Consider the following 22,162-nt stretch of genomic DNA (forward strand, 5'->3'; position numbering starts at 1 on the left):
ACCATACTGGCAAGGGAGATTGAAGTGGTTTGCTACAAAGAGATTGTCAGTTATGCTATGGCCGCATTGTAAGTGTTTTAGCATCACAGTTACTGGGAAGTGCTTCACTTCTACAACTGTGTGATCCAGATATTTTCTTACACTTTCGGTTCTGTCCGTTGGGCAACCTGTGACAGGGTCTCACTGTCCTCACAGTGAAGAACTTCTTTCTAAGATCTCAGTCTTCCCTCTGGCTGGTTAAAGCCATTCCCCCTTGTCCAGGGGGGAGTCCAGGCTTCTTGTAGCCCCTTTAGGCACTGGAGCTGCTCTAGGGTCTCCTTGGTGCTTTCTCTTCTCCAGGCTGAACAACTACTATCCATAGTTGATAATTTTCTTTGGGATCCATGTAGTAGCGAGATCGTCCTCAGTAGCTTGAGTTAACACCAGTTTACTTACCAGAAGTTAAATATATTTTGCTTTCTGCTGAACAGATCATCTTTCTTCTTTTTTCTTTTTTTTTTTTTTTTTCTCCTTAATGAACAAAGCTCTTGGGTGAATGGGTTCCAGCACTAAAGACTAATGCAGTGTATCTGGTCACCTTTGAACAAAATGGCTGGTACCCCTAGGGCCAATAACTCTGTAGTTTTAGAACAGTTCAGTTGAATGAGGATGATATTACAGCATTTGTTCTGCTACAGATAGCTAATAACTACTTGTGTGTTAACAAACGTGGGGTTACTGCCTCGTCATCCTTGCTGGGGGTGCTTCACTGCCAGTGTTTTTTCCTTCCTTTCCCCAGACACCCCCTGCCCCTAACTTCTGGCTTGATGTCCTACCCAAGTGATTAGAGTGATTTAATTGAATCGGCTGTAAAAAGATAATTAATTGATATTTCACTCCCAGAGAGGTCAAGCTGCCCTATCTTGAATGTATGAAAGTAGTCATCCTGTTGGCACTTAGCCCTTGAAGGTGGCACGTGAGCTCTGTCTTGCTGATAGTCATAATGGTTGTAATTAAAATTAACATGGATTTTTTTTTTTTTTGTTTCTGGTGCTTCCTCAGATCACACACATAGCAACTGTATTCTTGTTACTGTATCTTGACTATCACTCTGCAAATACATTATGGGTAAACCTCTTGAAGGCTTGTGTCAAACAGAAAATGTTCACACTAGAAATATTCACCTCCTTTCTTCCCTAAAGGGTCACTGATGTTCCTTCACTGTTCTGCTAAAGAAGAAAGGCTGAACGGGATCCTTTATTTCTTTGAACTTGATTTCCAGCCCCTGATGACAGTTAAATGAGCCTTGTGACTGTAGTGCACTGCTAAAATATCTTTTTGGTGTTAAACAGTGTCAAAGCTGTGTGGAACAAGAGCTATCAGTTAATAATAATAAAAAAGGGTTAGGTTTAGTGACAGAGGAACCTTTCTGAAACACTTAGTGCCTTAAGAACCTGGAGCCATTCTGTAAGCAGCGTGTAAGTACTCGTTGCCCAGAGAATAAATACTGCTGCTACAGCGAAAGCTAAGGGAGAGATAGATGTTATTTAATGTCCTTGCAGAGGCAAAGACTTAACTTTTTATCTTACCGTGTAATGATAAAGTTACAGCACTGTGGAGATAACTGCAGCATTCACAACTTGAAGTTTCTTCTTGAAGGTATTGTAGGTAGTATAAAGTGCGACAGAATATTATCTTTCACACATCACCCCGCAGAATTTGAGACAAATACTACTATTTTTAGGCTTTGTCCTGAATTATTCAACAACAACTTTCCAACACAAAGTATTCCAACCAGGATGTGAAATTCCCTAACAAAGAATTCTCCCGTCTTCTGGTTTGTATTATGAAATGCTTCTTCAAGTTTCCTCTCACCAAGAACATGACCAAAACAGCCTCCTTGCATGTTTTGCAGGGAAGAGAAGTTACTTAATAGTGAGATATGAGTTCCTTGGCATAAATTTATCGCGAGGAATTGCAGTATTGCTAATTGTTCACTTTGCTGGTTGTGACAAAACTAGGTAACTATTTACTTCACTCCCAGTAAGATTTTAGTTCAACAAAGAAAGAGCAGGTCAGAGAATCTGATACAACTTCTGGTTTCAAATTCTTTTGACTGTGAAGTTGTACATTCTGGCTTTTATCTGTTTTATTTTTGGCTCTGTAGGGAAGTGAATAGGATCCAGTTTTGTTCACACAAGTAAATAATGGCAAATTGTGAGAGTACCTTAATATATGTAAATCAAAATCCAAGTTCAAGTGCTGATGATTTTTGCATTTGTTCTTAACTTATAATGCAAAGGAAAACATGAGCACATCATAAATTGCACTGCGTTTGGCACTTAAACACTACAGAAATACTTCATTTTATTTTTTTTTTTTTCTCTGTGGAAAGGAGGCCAAAAGCCAAGTGGCAGAATATCTGCTGAGAAAGCTGAGAAGATGACAGTCTCACAGGAGAAAATGGAAGACAGCAGGTATGTGTGAATCAGTATTCCTGCTGCTCAGCTGGAGAATGCTGTCTGCCGAAAGCAGTTCTGATCTCTTTGCAATGCACCACTTCTAATTGGTGTTACGCTCTTGGACAAATAGCCCTGTCTCTTCCTTAGCTGGCCACTGCAACATAAATATTGCCTTTCACATTTTATGCCAGTACATCTTTTCCTTCCTTATAACCTGGGCTTGTGCTTCCAAGAACAATGTTTCTGAGTCCTTCTGTTTGATGCTGGGGTTTTTGGGTGTTTGGAGGTTTTCAAAGTGTTTTTCTTGTTTTATTAGAGCTTTTCCCCCGTTTCAAACGCAGGGGGTGGTGTGGGGGGTTCACTGCACCTTTAAAATTGTCATCAGATCTACTGCATTTTTTTTTTCTTTTTGGCCAAGTTTTGCAATCTGCTGTGATTACACTGGGTAATTACATCTCACCTTGCTAGTTTCAAACTGGTGTGTTTAAATGAACGTCCATAATTGTACACTCTCTGAGGGAGACCAAATTGCATCCAGAAGAAAAACTCCTCTGCTTACTGGCCAGTGAAAAGTTTGATTTACTTCATAAAAACCTTTGTGGCATCTTTCAGGTAGCTTCTTATTTCAACCCCCATTAGTACTGACTTTGCACACTGACTATAGCAGGGGGTTTAATCAGGACAATGTGTAAAGAGAAACTCTGGCTTTCAACAAAGAGAATGTGACGACTACTGCTTCCTTAGACTGAGGTGATCTATCCTGACACAGCTGATTCCCGGAGTCAAACCAAAGCTAAACTCGGCTGAGCGTGTGTAAACAGCTTCAAGTGTTAACAAGAATAGAAGAAGTTTTCTTTTGAACAGCTTTATTTCCTCAAAACAATGTAATTGGTTTCAATATATATTTTTAATTCACATCTAAGCAACATTTTTAGTTTTTGGTTAACTTTAGGCTTTTCTGCTCTTTTGTGAGAGTGTATGTGTAAGTAGACCTCCTATTCCCCTTTCTATGATTCTGTATTCTCATACAGATATCTGTGCTAGGTGAGGAACTGGAAGAATTAACTGTCATTTCAAGTATAGTAAGAAACCTTCCTTTTAAAAGTACCATATAAGAATATAGTAAATAAATAAAAACTTGTTTCTTGTAACCATGTAATCGATATGCAGCTCTGAAAGCAATACTGAATCTTTCCATGATCCAGCCACAGATGTGCTTGCATTAAGGCTGTGGTATGAGTTGACAGTAAATGAAACTGCAGCTACAGCAGCAAGTATTAGGGGGAAATGAAAATCCCTGACTCAGAGGAGCAGGGCAATGACAGAAAGACTCCTCATTATAGATCTTTTCATATGGAGAAGAATGACTGGTAAATGAGGTTTCTGTGACACAAAGAGGATGAAACTACAGTTGGACTTTCATGCAGAAACTGCACTCACTGTATAAAACAAACAGAAGAATAGGGGATACGTAATCTGCATTTCTTAACTGACAAAATGAGTATGCAGCGATCCTCTCAGACGGGTGGCAGTTGCAGCAGTGAAGTCAAAGATATTGTTTGACTTTCCTGTTATTTGGCTTGTGATGAAAATGGCTTTTCCTACACTTGATTATTGGTAACTTCTCCAGTGTTTGCTTTATTGACTGTACAATAGGTTACAAGCTGTTTAAAATACTGACTTGAGCAAATCTGCCATGATGACTAATTCTCCACCTTTTTCACTAGTTCAGCTAACAGCAAAGCATAAAATAATTATAATGGAACTTGCTGACATGAGCTGGCACAGCAATTCCTATGTCTAGTCACGTTGGTCCCGCTGATTTGCAGTAGCTTCTCTGAAACAAGGTGTTTTTTCATCTTTAACCAGTTGAGAAGTCATGGTTATGTTAAAATAGACAGGACAGTGTGCACTAACAGTAGTAATCAGAGGTACCCAGCTACTTAAAGCACTTTCAAAAATGCTTCATTTACCACACGCAGTAACTCTCTCCCTTGTTTTTGCAGTGTGACCAGGGAATTTAGTGTAGACTGAAGTGATTTTTGTTTTGTTATTTTTCTTTAAATGGCTTCGCTTGGCTACATTGCAGCCCCTTAGGCTGAGCCTATCTTGCTTCATCCTATTTAGTGGCCCAGAGAGTGGCAGATTCCCAGATTTCTGGTGCTAGAATAGCTGGAGCTGCCTTCACATGGGATGCCATCTCTCTTCTGTGGTCTTTGGCCATAACATACCTTCATATGTTTTATTAAATGAAGAAATAAGAAAGGGTGAAGCCTTGTCTTCAGGCAAACTCAGTTGGACTTTTGTCTCATGATGTGAAGGGTAGGTACTTGTGTGCTGAGAAGGGGGTCTAACTTTTTCAGGTAGTTGAGAGGCACTTGAAATGCTTGACTTTGTCTTCAGTAATTTATACAATCAAAGAGCAGGAATAGCCTGTATTATCAATGTATGTAGAGAAAAGTGCTGAGGTTTCAGATGGGTCACTTCTTGTACTTGAAGCTGACTAGCGCATTGATCTTCACCTCAGTCTAGTAATTCCTCCAAACCTACAGTAAGTCACACACAGAGTCATTAATTACCTGCACCTAGAAGTCAGTCACTGCCTACAGTGGCAGCCACTCCATTATCATCTGGTGTATTTCAAACAATAGGAATGATTGAAACAGGAACTCCTACATTTCTGTGCAGATGAAGAGTGGCACGCCACCCTGTAATTTAGGTACTTGTGCAAGTTTTCATTTGCATTAGCAGAAAAGTGTGGGTCGTTGAATTATTCCATAAAAATATCCTCAGGTTTTGAAAGATTTACTGTGCTTGTATATGTTGTTTGTTTTTTAAGTGTGCTGGTTTGGTGGTGATGGATTTTGTGGTTGTTTGTGTCTTCAAGCGAAGATGAAACTGAGATTCATTGATTCTCTGGAAGCCCAGAGAGTGGCACGTTTGAGTCTCAATGCTGAGAGCCACCTTAAAACTCAGTTACATTTATAGAATAGCTGAATTTAATTTTAAATCCATCAGTCAATCCCATTTCCTTTATTAGTAAAATGAGCTTCTTTCCTATGTGACACTGACAGTTACTGCAAGCAGAGATTTGTTGTCACATATTTTTGTTTTCTTCAGTTATGTGGTAGGGAGGGTCACGTTTGTGTTATAATTAACTCAAACTAATTGAAATTGGAATTTACTTGAAATCTGGATGAAGCTGCCTGATGTAGGTTTACATATATTTTTCTGTGACTTGCTTGACTTTAAAGGGTTTAGACAGGAGAGTATTTAATCATGCCAAAAGTGTAACTGGATGTTACATAGTCATGACTTGAGATTCTCTTAATCTTTTTGTGTCACTTCAGCTTCTCCATCTGTATTTTGAGCACTGTTTTTAATGAGTTGGATATGCTTTAAAGCAACACACTGTACCTTCACAGGAGGATGTCCATTTTCAGTGTCACTGCAGAGATATCTTTAATCAGGATTGCTGGTCAGAATACTTCTGTGTAGGAAAAAGGCAATGGTAACTGAAAAACGTTAGTTATTTTACAGGAGCTGGAACTTCCTTGGCACCTAATTCCGTAACTAACTTTAATCAGTACTGCACAGCTGAATTCATGATTTTGAACGTTTACAGAGTTGGACAGAAGCTTATAATAGTGACAGGGCTACATCAACTTCTTTTGTTCTCTCTTAAGGCATACTGAATTCTAGTGGTATAAAAACACGGGTTTATAGATGATTGTCATCTGGGATGTGTGGAGTTGTTGCGGCTCATGATGTGGCTGCACAGGTGACTGTGGCTGCAGAAAAGATTTCCTGGAAATTTCAGGACAGCCATGATCAAACAATATTTTCTGTGTTACAATTTATACCTTGGACTTGAACATTTTATGTACAACATTTCATCAAAAGTGTAGGTGCTACGTATGAGTTAAATGCAAGTGGAACTTGGTTTATCTCATCTCAAGAAGTTCTTTTTTATTCCATTACTCATTTTAATGCATTGTTTTAAATAGTCTCAGCTGTTAGGTAGAGGCAGCTTGTTGTCTTTCCATAGCAGAGGTCACTATGCGTCAGGTGGCAAATAAAACTTAAAATACATTTTATACTGACATCTTGCTTTACTTGGAAAGGATTCTTTTAATTGCCCCCTTGACTTGATTCATGCAGGAAAAATTCCTTGCATGTCACAGAATTGCACTGTGAGATCCTGTCAATCCATGGAGCTTGGTTTAACAGAGGAGGTGTGGGACTTTACCCAGCAACGTAGGAATGCTGCGTATCAGTCTTTGACTGGTTGGCTGGGGTGAAGATGGAAGAGGAAATGTCAGCTTCCTTTATTATTTATTCTGAGCAATATTAATTACCTGGTTTGTGATTGGGAAAAAGCAGCCACAGGCAGAACCTAGCCAAGCACCAAGCCTAATCCAATCAGCCTGATGGATGCAGAAAGTTTACAGAATGACCTTGTGCATAATTACTCATTTGACGGCTGTTAGTAAATGGCACAAATGGAATCTGACATACATTATAACACATTAATGATTGCCTTCCTCCCTCCATCCTCTTCTGTACAGAAAAATGATTTTAATTAAGACTTCCGTGATTAGTCATTTAATCAGTCATTAGGCCAATACAGATGGAGTCAATTAATTTTTTTACACTTGAATAGAGACTTGATGCTACTGCAAACCGTAGAATCTATGTTCTTAACATTGTATCATGGGCAATTGCCTTGATGTCTCTCTAGGAAGTGTACATTGCTCCTCCAAAAGCTGGATAGCATTTACAGCATGTCACTATTGTGGCAACTGTAGGTACGTTTTATTACAAGCTAGCCAAATTTTAATGAGTTGGTTTTGTTCTGAAGTCTTTGGTTGTTCGTGTTATGGACTAGCCTTTATTTTTTGAAGAGTAGTGGGGCAGATTTGCCTGTTAAAGAAAGTGTATTCAGCATCTCCTGATGTATTTTATTACAAATAATAATACTTTGCGTTTCATGCGGGAAGATTTTCTACCTGCTTGGCAGGTTCAAAAATGAGGTGTATACACCTATGAAATGACTTCCTAAAACTAGTAAGAGGAGTTGAGTGATCATCATCCATGTTAGCTCAACAATATTTGAAATGACTCATTGGCTGTAGATCAAAGTCGTATCCTCATTTATAGGACAGGAGGAGAACAGAAGTGGAGATCCTACTGCATAAAGTACTACATGAATTAGTTTAATTCACTGTCACCCAAACCTCTTGAGTCCTTTTCCAATGTAAATTACAAACAAGGCAATAAAATCTATGGGAGTAAATGGGGTTGAGAGTCTGCTAACATCCAACTGCTGTCGTTCCATTTGGCCATGGTGTCCCCATGCAGGGATGAGGGAGAGGTCCAGCCCCAGTGCTTAAGTGGCTTCCACTAGGTAAGGTCCTCACCATGTGAGCAGTTGGTTTCAATGTTGTCTTGGTGGGCTCTTGCAGAGGCAAAAGGGAAGGGAATAGATTGATTTGTCTTTCTTCAGAAAGCTTTTAAAGATTGAAAAATGAGCCCAGTCTTGTCTAGCCCAGGAATAATAAATAAAAGCAGGTGTGAGGTGTTGGAATTGAAAGCAGCTGGATATGATGGATGTGTTCTGACTGCTCTAGAGCTTCAGTCTTTAATCCCTGTGGCTCAGCGTGAATATTTCCCTCCTGATGCAATGCAGAAATAATAAATAGAACACAGCATATGGAAGGGTTCCTTGACTGAGAAAGGGGGGTACAAACCACAGTTAACTCTCTTTATGCTCGCTTTTCCTTGCATACCTATACCTCAGCAACCTTTCTTAATGCATTCTAGTAATCCTCATTGGCCATGTCTCGGTGTTTGCAGCAAGGCAAGTCATGCCGAGATGAAAAAGGAATAAAAGCTTTTGGAAGTTTGTTTTGCAACTGAAATCTACCTTAATTCAGAGCTTTATTTTTGAAGATGTGTAATGATTCCCTTCCGTTTCTGGTGTAGCTTTTGCCCATAAATACTTTTTCCTGATTAAACACTCAACCATCACTATAAATTGCAGTGAAATACCCCTCTGTACCATTAAAATGATCTGATAATCAGTTGAAGTATAGAGTCACCCAGCCTTGTTCTGTAACTTAATCTTGCTAAATCCTGACCCTTGTAGTTTGCCAGAGGATGGGTTTGTCCATGGGAAAAACTCTGCCATCTAATTTAGAGAGTTCCATACAAGGAGTGGATGGGAAGAGCAATTCCCTTGATTAGAGCAACATGGTAATTGAGATGACATCAAATGATTCATTACACTTGCCTGAGACAGCACGATTCAAAAATAGGCATAGTGCAATTCTATCCTACCCACTAATGGTTTTTTATTTAACCTGGGTTTAAAATGCTTTCTGTGTTGGAATGAATACTTTGGCATGGATGTAAAGTAGCATGTAAAAAACCCAAAGAAATACATAAGTAAATGATATGGGGGCTCTTTCTTTCGTGTTTGTTCTGTTCTGAGAGTAATAAGATTCATCAGGGTCGCACTTGGAAGCTGTCTTGCAAAGTAGATCATTTAGAAAACCGTTTTGGCACCCTGCTGTTTTGTCATGTATTCCAAGCAGGTTGTGCCAAAAGAAAATTGTAGAAACTGCTGTTGTAGAGTACAAAATCATTGGATTTATAATAGGGAGCCAGTGGCGAGAATTCATTATACATTCACACCTGCAGATAAAGAGCAGCTAAAATTGGAAGTTTTATTCCACTCATCTTTGATCCTGATATTATTAGCTGATATTAGCATCATCCTACACTAGGTTCTGGAGTTGGAGCAGATATGATATTCTAGCCATTATTTTTTCATGTAAGTCATTCCTTCAGTACAGCAAGTGTATCCTGTATTTAGAGCAGCAGTTCTGCAATCTGAGACTCCTGGTTTCTGTTGTTATATTGTGTGGTCCCAGGCACCTATACATTTACATTTGTAAAGTGGTAATATAAAAATCACTCAAATCATTCCACTATCCCAAATAGAAACTTTTTCATACTTGTGAAGTATTTGGGCGTCATTTCATCACATTCTAGACATAAAGTGATATCTTTACATGGAAGCTGCTAATTCAGGCTTTTTTTTTTGTTTGTGAATGCATAGCTCTGTGTCACAGTACCACTTAAGCATTAACACATACCAGGACTAGGACTTCTCCTTAACCTCAGCCTAAGCTGGGGAGCCCAGATTCTCTGTTTCAGCTAAAGAATCAGGATTCTAGTATCCCAACTCAGATCTTCCAGCCCAGTTTTAGAGATTAAACCCTTAATTCCACATGTGCTCATTCCTTTCCTCACCCTGCAACAGGTAAATTGTTATTTTACATTTGTTATCCGGAGCTATTTCAAACAGAACTACGAAACTTGGGCAGTATTTGTATCACGTGTGAAATAGCCATAGTCACACTGAAATTGCTTTTACTGCTTGGTAACAGCTGAGTGTTACACCAGTAGAGTCTGGTTAAAGATGAACATTCTTTGCTGTGAAGAATCATCACAGCCAATGAATTGTACATTTCTGGATGTCTGAGAGTTCAGTTTTCAGAGTTTGTAGAGGGAATTTGTGCACAGCTCCAGTTCCCTGTGTAATGGCTGGAGATAAACACTTAAGTATTCCAGTAGCCATCATCTGTGACAACTTGCATTGCCATAAAGAGAGTTTATAGTCAAATAAAGTAAAGATGTGCCACCTGAAAGTTTTAATTTGTACCCTGGGGAAAGTTAAAACAGGAATGCAGGGTTTTGTCTGTTGTTGTAAGGGAATTGATAGTTTACTCAGATGAATAAAGGCAATATTATCTAAAGCTTTATAGACAAATACTGCACAAACATTGTGAAGGCAATTAAATATCTACCCACAGTTCAACTGAGTTATTTTCATGGCTAGATGATGAGTTACTGGTAGTTCATTTGTAGGCAGCAATTTAAGTAAATCCTAAGGGTTATATACTGCACAAAAGAATCTAAATAATTCAAGGTCCTGATTCCTTTGTTGTAATGAATCATTTGGTCTGGACAGTTGTTAAATAGACTTTGTATTCAGCTAAGAAATCAGCACTGCATTGAATTGTTCTTATTTTAACTGATGGGGAAAATAGAGTAAGAGTTAATTATCCAGAATTAGTTCCACATGCTATAAAAAGACACAGGAATGTGTAGATTTACCTGCATAGTTTGTGATTTTCATCCTGAAAATTTAAGGAAATTAAGCCTATATCTGTTGAATGCCATGCTTTTCAAGTACAGTGTAAGATAAAACAAGCAGTAGTGACCCTGTCCCCTGAACATCAGTCTTATGGCAGCATCCACCAAGAATCATAGAATCCCAGCCTGGTTTGGGTTGGAAGGGACCTTAAAGCTCATCCAGCTCCAACCCCTGCCATGAGCAGGGACACCTTCCACTGGAGCAGCTTGCTCCAAGCCCCTGTGTCCAACCTGGCCTTGAGCACTGCCAGGGATGGGGCAGCCACAGCTTCTCTGGGCACCCTCTGCCAGCGCCTCAGCACCCTCACAGGGAAGAGCTTCTGCCTAAGATCGAATCCTTTCTAATTAGTAATAAGAAGCTCTCCCTTCTGAAGCCTCTCCTAAGCAGCAGCACGTTGGAGTGCCTTCGTATGGGGGATAGACCCGTTTCCTTCCCCACCTCAAGTGCTTATTCGTACAACTTTGAATGATTAACTGTGAAGACTTTTAAATGAAACTAGATGGCAGATTCTGCAGCCCCTCCCATGATGTATTTGATCTGTGGCTGCTGAAGTTCTAACAAAGGAAAGGGAGAATGATACTCCATTTCTAATTAAAGAAGTAATTTTCCTTTGCAAATAGACTTTTTATCTCAGCTGCAGTGTTAAGGATCAATGGGTTGTCACATGTATGTCTTTTTAATAAATGCCAGCAGAGATGACATTAAAGTGATAGACTGATCACTGTAATCAATTCAATTCAAAATTGCTTTATGTCTTAAATGAACTTAGTTCCTTTCTGTGATTCTCCTACAGTTAACATTGTCTGAGCAATGAAGTACAAGGTTACATCTTAGTTTGAAGTAAAACGTGATGATGATATGGAATTAATTTTTTTATAGTTGCAGGTATTGCAGTTTAACTCTTGCTTTTATGGGATTGAAAGGCCCTGTTACAGATTCTTATTGCAATTCAAGCAATAAGAGCAAAAAATTAATTTTAAGGTAAAAGGAAATAATGTGAAGCTTCCCCTTTCTTCCTCCCTGCACTCCTCCCTCCTGCAAAGAGTGGCCAAGTCTTACAGGGATTTTTATTTGCTTAATTGTCTTATGTTCAGCCATGAATATTGACACCACAAAGCACAGAAGTTACTCAACTCCAAGCGATCAGAATTGGTCTTTACGCATGAAAATGTGTGCAGTGCCTGTAAATTTAATGCCAAGCACAGGCTTAGCCATAGCATTTAAAATGATACCAATATGTCTTGGGTCTCCCGTAAACATCTTCCCTGGCTTCTGAGAAGGTGATGCCTCTGTAAAACGACAGGCAGCCCTGCTGCTGATGCAGCTGGTGATGATACAGGAGGGCAAACATAATGCCAGAGAACAGTCTGATTTTGAACTAAAGGAATCTTTCTATGCCGTTAGTCTCACAGTCTAATCAGTGTCTTTAGAAGCTATTTATGTGGCATACTTCAGAACTCTTGTTCTGGATTTATTTTTTCAACTCCCTGGAGGTTTTGTAAAAACTCTCAGGATCCGTGTAAACCTTTTCATTTCTCTTAGAGTTGGCAGAGTGACAGCCTTTAGTTGTGCTGAGTGCTAAATTATTTATCTTCCTCTTCCCTCCTAGCCCTGACTTCTGAATCTTTAACTTGACTCTTGGGACATGTGGGGTTTTGGGGGGGGGTTGGGCTTGGTTCTTTTTTCCCTTTTAAAGTGGTGAAGCCATTTTTATCTTTTGTCTTTAGTGTTTTACCATTAAAATGTACATGTGAAATTGGAACGTGTAACTATGATTAAGTTGCAGTATCTGATTTTTTGTAATTGTAATTCTGACAAGGTAAGGAGGTCATATCAGCTGTTATCTGTTTCCTTGTGGATGATTCTTATCATCTGCCTTCAGGAGTGGATCTCAAATTGATTTTTTTTTTTTTTTTTTTCCTACATGCCATTGCTATATTATATTGTGTGTTATAGAATAGTCTTGAGGCTTTCTCAAGATCTTTTAATTGCCAAGCCTTTTTCAGTGCTGATGTTCAAATGCTGCTAAAATAAGTTAAGCACTTAATCTCCTTTAAATCCAGCATCCTACAATGTAGTGTCACTTATCAATCTCTTTTTGATAGGACATAAGCACACAATTAAATACCTTCCTAATAATCATGTTGTTGTGTGCTTTAAGTTATGTATGTCTTAATGATTTTCAAGTAGGAAATAAGGGATTACTGGGTAGAAGAGCTAACCTTTCTCGTTTTCATTGCTCATCACTAGTGAGAAGGGTTTATTTTTACTTGATACAAGGATGACTATTTAAATTATAGTTTTTTTTCAACATGCTTTAAACTTTCTTATGTGCAAGGAGTTTCATACCCTAAAATATTAACATGTATGCTACAAAATGTAAATAAGATGTCCACTATTTAGTATCAGTGGCTTTGTAGTCTACAGTATTACACGACTGGCACTTAGTTAAACACTTCCTTGTTTATAATTTTCAAATTATAGCTTTTTTATCTCACAGATATACTTAATCTTTTTAAATTGCTACAGCAATCAGTAATATTTGCCTTATTTTGGCAAAGAAGACAATGTGACTTCAGGATTCTCAATGCTTTTGAAAATCAGTTTAGAGGATCTGAAGCTTTTATATTGTTTTGAAAGTGGCTGAGTAGATCCCATTAAAGTGACCAGTACAGAATGTGTTACAAGAGGAAGAGTCTTGATCTGTCTTATGAACTAATAACAAGTTCTCATCAACATATAAATAACCATCATTGTTAGTTGTAACAATAAGTTTATTCTGATCTTTAGATCTCACATGACAACCAAAGAATGCAAGCTACAAAAGGATCAGCACCTCAAGGAATTCTAAGGCATTACAAGGTAAAGATCTTTTTTTTCCCTTGCCTGTATTATCATATTTGTTAACTAAAGAGCTGTAGAAGCTGGTTTATAGCATAACTTCAGGACTGAATGTATTGATCATGAAGACTATGTCAACTGTTGAATTACTTCTAGGATTAGTAAAGAAATCCAGTAAAATTTTCCTGGAACTTTTTCTTTCAAGGCATTTATCTTTAGTGTCTTGATTGTGTCCAATATGTGATATATCTGACAATTTTGGGTGCTACTTTTAATTAGGATTCTGTTATTTCTGATATTCTCTAAGGCCAGTATATTTATCTTGTCCGTGATTATAAATAAGATTGTGGGAGCCTTCAGTCTTCTGCTGTTGCAACACAAAAAGCAAAGCCGCATGTGGAAGGAAGCTTTCATTAAATTTTACTTTGAAAATAAGTGGCAATAGCATGAGAAAGTGTGAATAAATGCTTGTTCTTAAGGCCACAGGATGAGAAGCAGTGCAATGTGCTGTCCACTGGGTCCAGCTTAAAAGTTCATGTCAGATAAAGTCAGTGAATTATCCTGGGGAGTTTGCACCTGTTTGTTTAAGTCACAAAATAGGCCACTTCCGTTCAAGAGGAAATATGATCATCTCCAGACTGGAGGGAAAAGATTAAAACCCCCAGACTTTTATTCCCTTAAGATGGCTGATGCATACTTGTTTCCTGTGCTGTGGGGAGTTCTCTTCGTCATTTCAAAACCTCAGGTGTTTGCGTTTCTTTAAAGCATGACTGACAAAGCCAAAGGCTGGGGTTACTGCAGGAGTCATGCTTCCTCGACATTTTTGTTGATGAGAGCTTGAAGCATCCTATACATACAGCCTAAGAGTAATGGAATGGGAAATCAGCTTTATTTGTGGTTGTCAAAATGCACATTCTTGACAGTAACCTTTTTTGGAACCTGTTTCACAGAGGTATGATGAATTTCCCTATGACTTGGTGTCTATAAGCCCTGATCCTAACTTTCCCTTCTAGCTTAAAGCTACGACTCTAGGTAGTTGTGAATTTAAAATATGTAGAGAGTGTTCAAAATGCATCTTATTCATCTTCAATATTCTGGTTTTGCTTCCTCCATTCCACGTGGGTGACAAGGTAGATTTCCTTATCTTGTTTTACTGGGCTGTTCCAATTGCTATGCATGGTACTTGCTATAATACTTCTGTTTCATTTTTACTCACATTAGTATTAAACAGTAACTGTCTTTTCTATTTTTGAAGTTGGTGACCTCTGAAGGATTTGGAACTCTGAAAGTTTCATTGGTGGAAAAATATCTGATATCATATTCTGGAAAGCCTATGGCTCATTAACTTATGTCTATTAATGGCTGCAAAAATCATAAACCTTTACATAATAATTTTCTTTAACTGTAGTACTATTAATTTTTATGATAATTTTAGAGTTATTTATGATCATCGAAAGAGTCTGTTGGAAAAAGAGATAATGAGACAGAGCTTCTAATTTGTAGGTCCTCTATGCCTAATAGTAATTGTTGCAGGCTGTAGTAAAGATTAAGCAGGTTACAAGCTTTGACTTTATAAGGTGAAAGTAATTCTTTGAAGGGAAAGTGGTATTATTAATAGCAATTGGAATTGATTACTCAAAGAGCTGTAGTAATTCATTCATGAATTCCATTCAGTTTCACCTCTTTAAGTGTTTAAAACATTTCTGTCTAATCTGAGGGATCCCAGTTTCTTTTTATGTCTGCTTACCAGTTATAGGAGCTTTTACACTCTTAAAGATAACCACAAAGGAAGGAACGCACGCATGCGCAAACAAAACCCCAGCACCCCTGTAATTAGTTCAGATTAAAAAGTTAAATTACAGTGTTGTCGTTAAAAAACGCTGGAGACACAACAATCTGCACTTCTGTTTATCTCTCTGAATATACCAAATATATGGGAGTTTAAGAGCTGTGCTCTACATGGTGTGCGGTTACCTAACAAGGCTGTTGTCTGGTCAATGTGATACACCACAAATAAAACAAAGGTAGTATTTTTTTCATACTTTGTTTTAATACTTGCTGTGATTCTAAATTTGTTTTCTTGCCACTTCCCCTTGTCAGTTCATATCACTGAATCACTAGGCCTTATCTTAAATGTCCATTGTTGAAGCAAACAGAAAAATTCAAAGCAAAAGCAGATAAAGCTCCTTAAATCCAACTCATTCTCCTTCAAGAGCCTCTTAAAGTAGAAATCAGCTTTGGAGATGCAGATGTGGCATTGCAAGGCATGCCTGCAGCATTCCATAACTTGTAATATCTTGACTATTTTACCTTCAGAATGCATCCGATTTCATCATCATCTTTGCGCCTTCATTGATGATGAACTTTATTTCCTTCACATTTTCTTACAGTGCAATCATTTTGTTTGCATAGTATTAGGAGTTACAGATAGCGGTAGCATTTGGCAGAATCTCAGACCTTCTATTCCTTAAAGTTATGGCCACAGGATTCACCAGTTCACTGTGCACTTGGTGGTCTTCTGAAAATTACTAACAATTGAGTGCCAAGATTTGGATTTTGTTTTAACATAAAGCTTTGGTGGTTTGCTTAGGGTAATGTCCCAAGAGTCCCTGGTGAGAAGCAATTGCAAGCTCTTACTCTTGTGTGAAGGGAAAGTTTTACATTTCAAGTTCTGAATTTCCAGCTGACTTTCTTGAGATGGCCAATACTTACGAAGAGCAAGTCTCTCCTTAGCATGGTGGAGTGACTCAGTATGAAACAGCAGAAAGAACTCGATGTTGCTCGTGAAGTTATGTAGGAGACCTAGCTACCTCCAGCTTTCAAATGTCCTTTAGAGCAGCATAATGCAAACAGTCAATGTGTCTTTTAGCTTCAATATACATTTTAAAATGTAAAACTAAGTATTGCTTTTATTCCTCCTCTTTCTTTTAGTTTGCCATAATTGAATACAAAGTTGGGGCTTGGGAGGTTATACAGCAAATAGTCTGTGATCTTTAAAAATGAATGTCCTTCCTATTTTATAGTGATTTTATAGGATTGCAGAATGTGGGATGGAGCCCAAAGCCTCTTTCCCTGTACATGCCCCAGTGGTGGCAAACAACAGTCCCCAGCTGTGAGAGAATCATTTATTCTGATCTTGTAAAACACTCATGGGCTGTGGTGATCCAGAAGTCATAGATCTATTAGCTGCATTTTTATACTTCTAAAAGAAAGTTTATTGCATTGTCTAGTGTGTTTGATGCAAATTCTCCAGACAACAATTGCTGTGTGGACTGTAGGGCACATTTGTAGTTTATTAGAAGGTATTGAGCCAAAGCCTGATGTGAATGAAATCTGTTAAATCCTCACAGATTTATTTTTTAAATAGGTAATATAAGCCATCTGCTTTCTAAGTAGTCTTTCTCATGTCAGTAATTCTGTTTGTGTAGACATAGGTGAAATCTCCACTATGCAGTCCTCAAGGAGCTAGTGTATTTTAGAGGCAACTTAAATGACCTTTCATCTCATTGATTTTCCTTTTTGTGCTTGTTGTCCACTCGGAATTCTGTATTTCTGTACATGATTATGCTATTTAAAATGGGATCTTCATTCTTCGAGTCTTTAAATGCTATAGTATTACAGTGTTTTACTGTTTTACTGTTTCTTCCACTGTTTTTACCAACATAAACTGGACTCTTAATGTGAAGAGTGCTCTTCAGTGTACTCCAATGTAACTCTGTTCCCATCCTAGCCCACAAACGCTCCTTACAGAAGACTTTTCAAAGGTTTTGAAGAGAATTGGTAATTTCAGTGTGCACACTTTGAACAGATACTTAGTGATAAAAAGTATCTGTACATTCTATATTGACCGAATATTGAGGTAGGCATAAGGAATTCTGGTGTCAATGCACATGCTTCCTCAACTGGTTAAACTGCCCAATAGAAACCACCACACTTTCTCTTCTGTTCCTTTTCTGCTTCTTTGAAGAGCATCAAAACAAGTGACAAATGTGTAACAGAGAAAAGCAATAAATAATGTTCCATAGTGATCAATGATGACTATGTGGTTGGAAACCGGGAAACAAATTGTCCCTGAAGCATGATTTGACAACGGTTAGTGCTGTTCTGTAAGGTAGTGCTTTCTGTCTGGGGTTGCCATGGTAAGGTAAGGTACATGGTTTGTTACGAGTGTATGAAGTAATCATATCATTGGCCAAAAGCAGAAGTGAAGATCCTGCTCTGGTCATGTTTGTAGTGGGTTTTGATCATGGTCACAAAGGTTTACGTGATGATTTATATGGTGAAGTACATGGGCATGAAGACAGCCATGTTGGTATGTTTCTGTGAGGGAAGTAGCTACCACATCTGTAGTCTGTAAGTACTTATGATCTTAAGTAATTCCCTAAATACACAATCTTTTCTCAATTACACCACCTTTAATTCAGAAGTAACTGTTGCCTGGCTGTCATTTAGTATCACAGAGCATGGTCCAGAATTGTAGGAGCAAGTTAAGGCAACTGGAGCTTTGTGTGATCCCTGTGGACCTTGGTGAAGAAAAAGGGTGAGATAATTAGCAGCTCTATCAGAAAAGCCTTGCTGAGGCTGGAGCAGCACAGATCTAATGGTTCTGAAGCATTCACCAGCACTCGCGTTCTAGCTGGGTGAAATTTTCTAGGGATATTTCTCAATCTGATACACCATGCTGAAAATTCACAGCAATACCCATCACACAGTTCTGTTAGTCCTTTGGCTAGTGGGACCCAAGTCAACCTTCTGTCTGCTTTAATTCTGTGGCTATCAATGGCAGTTCCCTTTCTAACACAGGTGGAAGGAATTCATAGGCATTACAAATTTAAGAGCTTCACAAACTTGAGCCATCATTCTTCTGCCACAGTTATTACTCTGGCCCACATCCCCTTTCTCCGTCATGCAGAAAGAGTGTATCGTGTAGAAAAGGCTGTAGCTGAAGGCTGTCTGTTTTAGAAGGAGATTTATGTACTACTTCTAATATTAAGCCAGGGAATGAGAAGCTTTGGGAAATGTTACAGCTGTGATACTAGTATTTTGAGAAGCGCAATGAAAGCTTTATCCGTAACACTTCAAATATTGCCATTGTTAATAGATTCTGAGGGAAAGCTGGATGCAGAGAGAAAACATTCCTTGGGTGTGCAGCAGCAGAGATCTGATGTCTGTCTGGTTTTCGTTCCTTGCAGACAGGACAAGCAGTTGCTGAAGCAGTTGCTTTACAAACTGAGTTACCAGTCAGCCTATCTGGAATATATTTTTCAGAAGTTTGGAGTATTTCCATTAGTATGCAAGTACCAAGAAATAGATCATAAAAACCAGTTGGCCTCACAATCTTTGAATCTAATACCAGTTAATTGTATCAAGTTTCAGTTATTTTAATGTTTTCTATGTAAGGGGTCAGGGTTCCAGCAAACATGTTTCTGGAGCTGTTGGCAGCTAAAAGAGAAAGGCTGCTTTATGGCTCTTTCATAACTGTCCTGATTCCCATAGCCAAGAAAGCACCATTAGAGTTTTATTATTTTTAATTTTAAAAATGCTTTAGAAAATACAGTGCCCAAGGACACCTGCAGGAGCAGAGCTCTGAAATGGTGGAAACGAATTCTGCTTCGGATGAGACATTTTCTTTTATATGCTGAAGAAAACACAAGACTTGAAAACCTTTATTTGTGGCTTTCTAGCAATATTAAGTCATATTTGCTGCTATTAAGTTTAGCAGCAGTGCTAAACTTAACAAGGCATCTTTCTGCTTAATATCATCTGGTCACATCTTCAATGTGCTTTTAAACCAAGACCAGTCTTTCCTGTCATTGTATCTTCATTCCCATTTACAGTGTTTAAGTATTAAGTATTAACCCAAATTGGATACACCCCCTCAGTTCCTAATGCATATGTGATGTTTTTCACTTAAATATTTGATGTACTCCATGGGCAGGGTCACTGACTTCAGGAGGGACTGCAGATGTAACTGTCAACTCCCCTGGTCTCATATCAGTGTGGAATTACACAACCACAGAAACCAGAGATGGAATAAACCTATTAGGTCATCTTGTCCATCCCTTCTGCCAGTTCATAATGACTCCCTGCAGCTTGTTCTCCAGTGAGCTGTTGAGCTTACTTCTGGGCAGTTCTTCTGAAAGGACTGCAGAACCTTTCCTATGACTGTCAGTATCCTCCACTTGTCTGTTTTCAGTCTTAAATGACAGGGCCCAATTGCATCTGCATCACTCCTGTGATGCAAAAATTATTAACAATAAATGCAATTGGCATTGTTGGATAAATTATTTGGTTTCAGCACCACTGTGTTATTGTTAACCCTGGCCACACTAACTATTGGATCGTAATTTCGTCTCTTTGTGCCTCAGCTTGCAATATGCGGACACTATCAGGATGAAATGAGAGACAGGTTACCTTTCTCAGTCAGACTCTGTGAAGGTATGGGAGACATTGACATTCCTGGGTAGATGGTGCTAAGGAACAGCAGTGAGAACCTTTGTAAGGATTATTTAATAACTTAGCTGAACTGGAGTTGAAAATTCCATCTCCTCATTCCACTCTGCTGCTAAAGTGCCGAAGAAAGATTTTGTAATCTCTCCTAATGAGTTGTGTGAGTTTTGCTGTTCCCCAGACTGCCAAGTGATAAGTGCCTGTTACGCACATGCTCCCCGGTATCTCTTTGCATTAAGCAACTCATTTGTGTTTTTTTATTGTGTTGACCATGCATTGGTCAGAGAGTATAGAATTGCACAGTCCCTCCCATGCACTGGAAGGGAAAGCAAGAGGCCAGCAAAGGACTCTGCTTCAAACAGCTTGACATTGTGAAAGCAGGCTTTACAATACTTGACAGGTCTCCCTACACATATATATGGCACTGTGCTCAAGCAGGAACTGATAACATTTTGTAGAGCTTGGTTCCAGTGTATCAATTGCGTCTTAGTAACAAGCAAACGGTGTGAGAAGACTCAACTGGAGCAGATTTCTGCAAGACATGGAGGAGTTGGGTTTTGTGACTTGGAGGAAACAGCCCCATGAGTTCCCTTGTTCCAATCTGTAGCCATATGTTAATTTTCACATATGCTGGGAGTAGGGCAGAAATGCCTCCTCCATAGGGTATGCTAATTTCCTTCCTAAGGATCTTCTGTGAATGTAGGGCTCATCTGTCAGAATATTTCAGAAAGGAAAAAAGTATAGCTTATGCTTTGGGAGGCAGTGGACACAAACTGACATACTTTTTTCTTACGTTTGAGTAGAATTCCCTGTATTTTTACCATGTCACTGAACAGTGGAACAGTTTGCCCAGAGAGCTTCCTTATGAAGTCTCAGCCCTTGGAGATACTGCCAATATGACTGGGCAAGGCTCTGAGCAACCTCCCCAGTTTGATGCTGCTCTGAGTGGGGAGGCTGGACTGGAACTCCAAGGGGTCTTTCCAACTGTAGTGTTCCTATGACTTTGTCATTAACAGAAAGGCCCCAGATTTTGAAAAACTTTGAAAAACCCAGATTTTCCTCTTGGGAAGAGACAGAATTATCTAGATTGTGAACTGATAAATAAGTAGGTGAGATCTTGCCCCAGGAGCTTACTTAGTTTCTGGTTGGGCTTAATATCAGTGCAATAGTCTGCAGCAAGAAGCAGGTTTTTCCCATAATGGATATTTTTCCAGTAGGAAGAAAGTAAGACAAGTCCTAATCTTAGGAACACATGCAGACTTTTATGGCCTTTCGTTTGTTTTCCCTAAATATCTAATTTAAATAGCATTGTTCTGAGAAGTAGTGAAGTACAAATGTGATGAATGGAAGAACTCCAAATGAGCACTGTTAGTTCACCCCAGAACGCTGAGCAGCTGGTTTACTTTGGCCATTTTCCAGAGCCCACAAAGAGTTAAATCACATTACCTAACTATACAAAGAACCAAGACATCTGTCTTCACTATGACTGCAGTGTCTTCTCTTGAAGAACTTGTATTTTAACCCCATCTGTGCCTTCTGAGGTACCTCTGGATCTCAGAGACACTGTCCCAATAAGGATGTAAAGAAGAAATTGTATGGGAATTGTGAAGAAAAATAGGTGGTTCTGCTTTTTCCTACTATAACTTTAATTCTGATTTATTTCTATGTTTACCTAATAATGAAATCAGAAAGGATATAAAGAATTGATGGGGTTAAACTGGAAAGACTCTAGTTACTGCCTGGAGGGGGAAGGAGAACAGAATGGTGTGAGTGCTATCCAGGGTTTGGCTGCATCCCAGCAAGAGAGGGTACAAGGCTCTGGCTGTGGTACTGCCCAGGGCAGGGTCACCTCACATGCCTTCTCTCTCTTCCACTTTCCCTTTCTCTTGATATTGCTGTCAGTTAACATCTGGAACTTTTTTTTCCTAATCAACATGACTTCCTCAGCTAGAGCAGAGTGTTTTCGTGATTGGGGAATTCCTATGGTTGAGAGCAGCCAGAAACAACTCAGTGAGGTTTTGGCTTCACTTCCCTTCTCTTTTTTTACCCTAGCATGTGAAGAAGTGTGTCTGAAATCTATGTAATGCCTCAGCTTACTCCAGTGAAAAAATTAAAATTCCTTGAAAGGAATACAGCAAGTTCAAGGTTTCACCAGGAACCTTTGGTTATCTTTGGGGCTCTAAAAGCTATTGCACCATGCAGTCAC

The 22,162-nt window shown here is 38.8% G+C and overlaps 1 long non-coding RNA gene across 1 annotated transcript in view; it reads left to right on the forward strand.

Moving 5' to 3' along the window:
* LOC134161602 (uncharacterized) overlaps positions 1-22,162 on the forward strand; it is a 118,887-nt gene that overhangs the window by 18,642 nt on the left and 78,083 nt on the right. The window contains exons 9-11 of the long non-coding RNA XR_009964047.1: positions 779-908; positions 2,375-2,456; positions 13,456-13,527. This is a non-coding gene — a long non-coding RNA (uncharacterized LOC134161602). The remainder of the gene's footprint in view (positions 1-778; positions 909-2,374; positions 2,457-13,455; positions 13,528-22,162) is intronic.

Source organism: Pezoporus occidentalis, unplaced genomic scaffold (assembly GCF_034315485.1).
Source record: "Pezoporus occidentalis ecotype Australia unplaced genomic scaffold, CSIRO_AGI_Poc_V1 ctg176, whole genome shotgun sequence".
In the NCBI taxonomy this organism is placed as follows: Eukaryota; Metazoa; Chordata; class Aves; order Psittaciformes; family Psittacidae; genus Pezoporus; species Pezoporus occidentalis.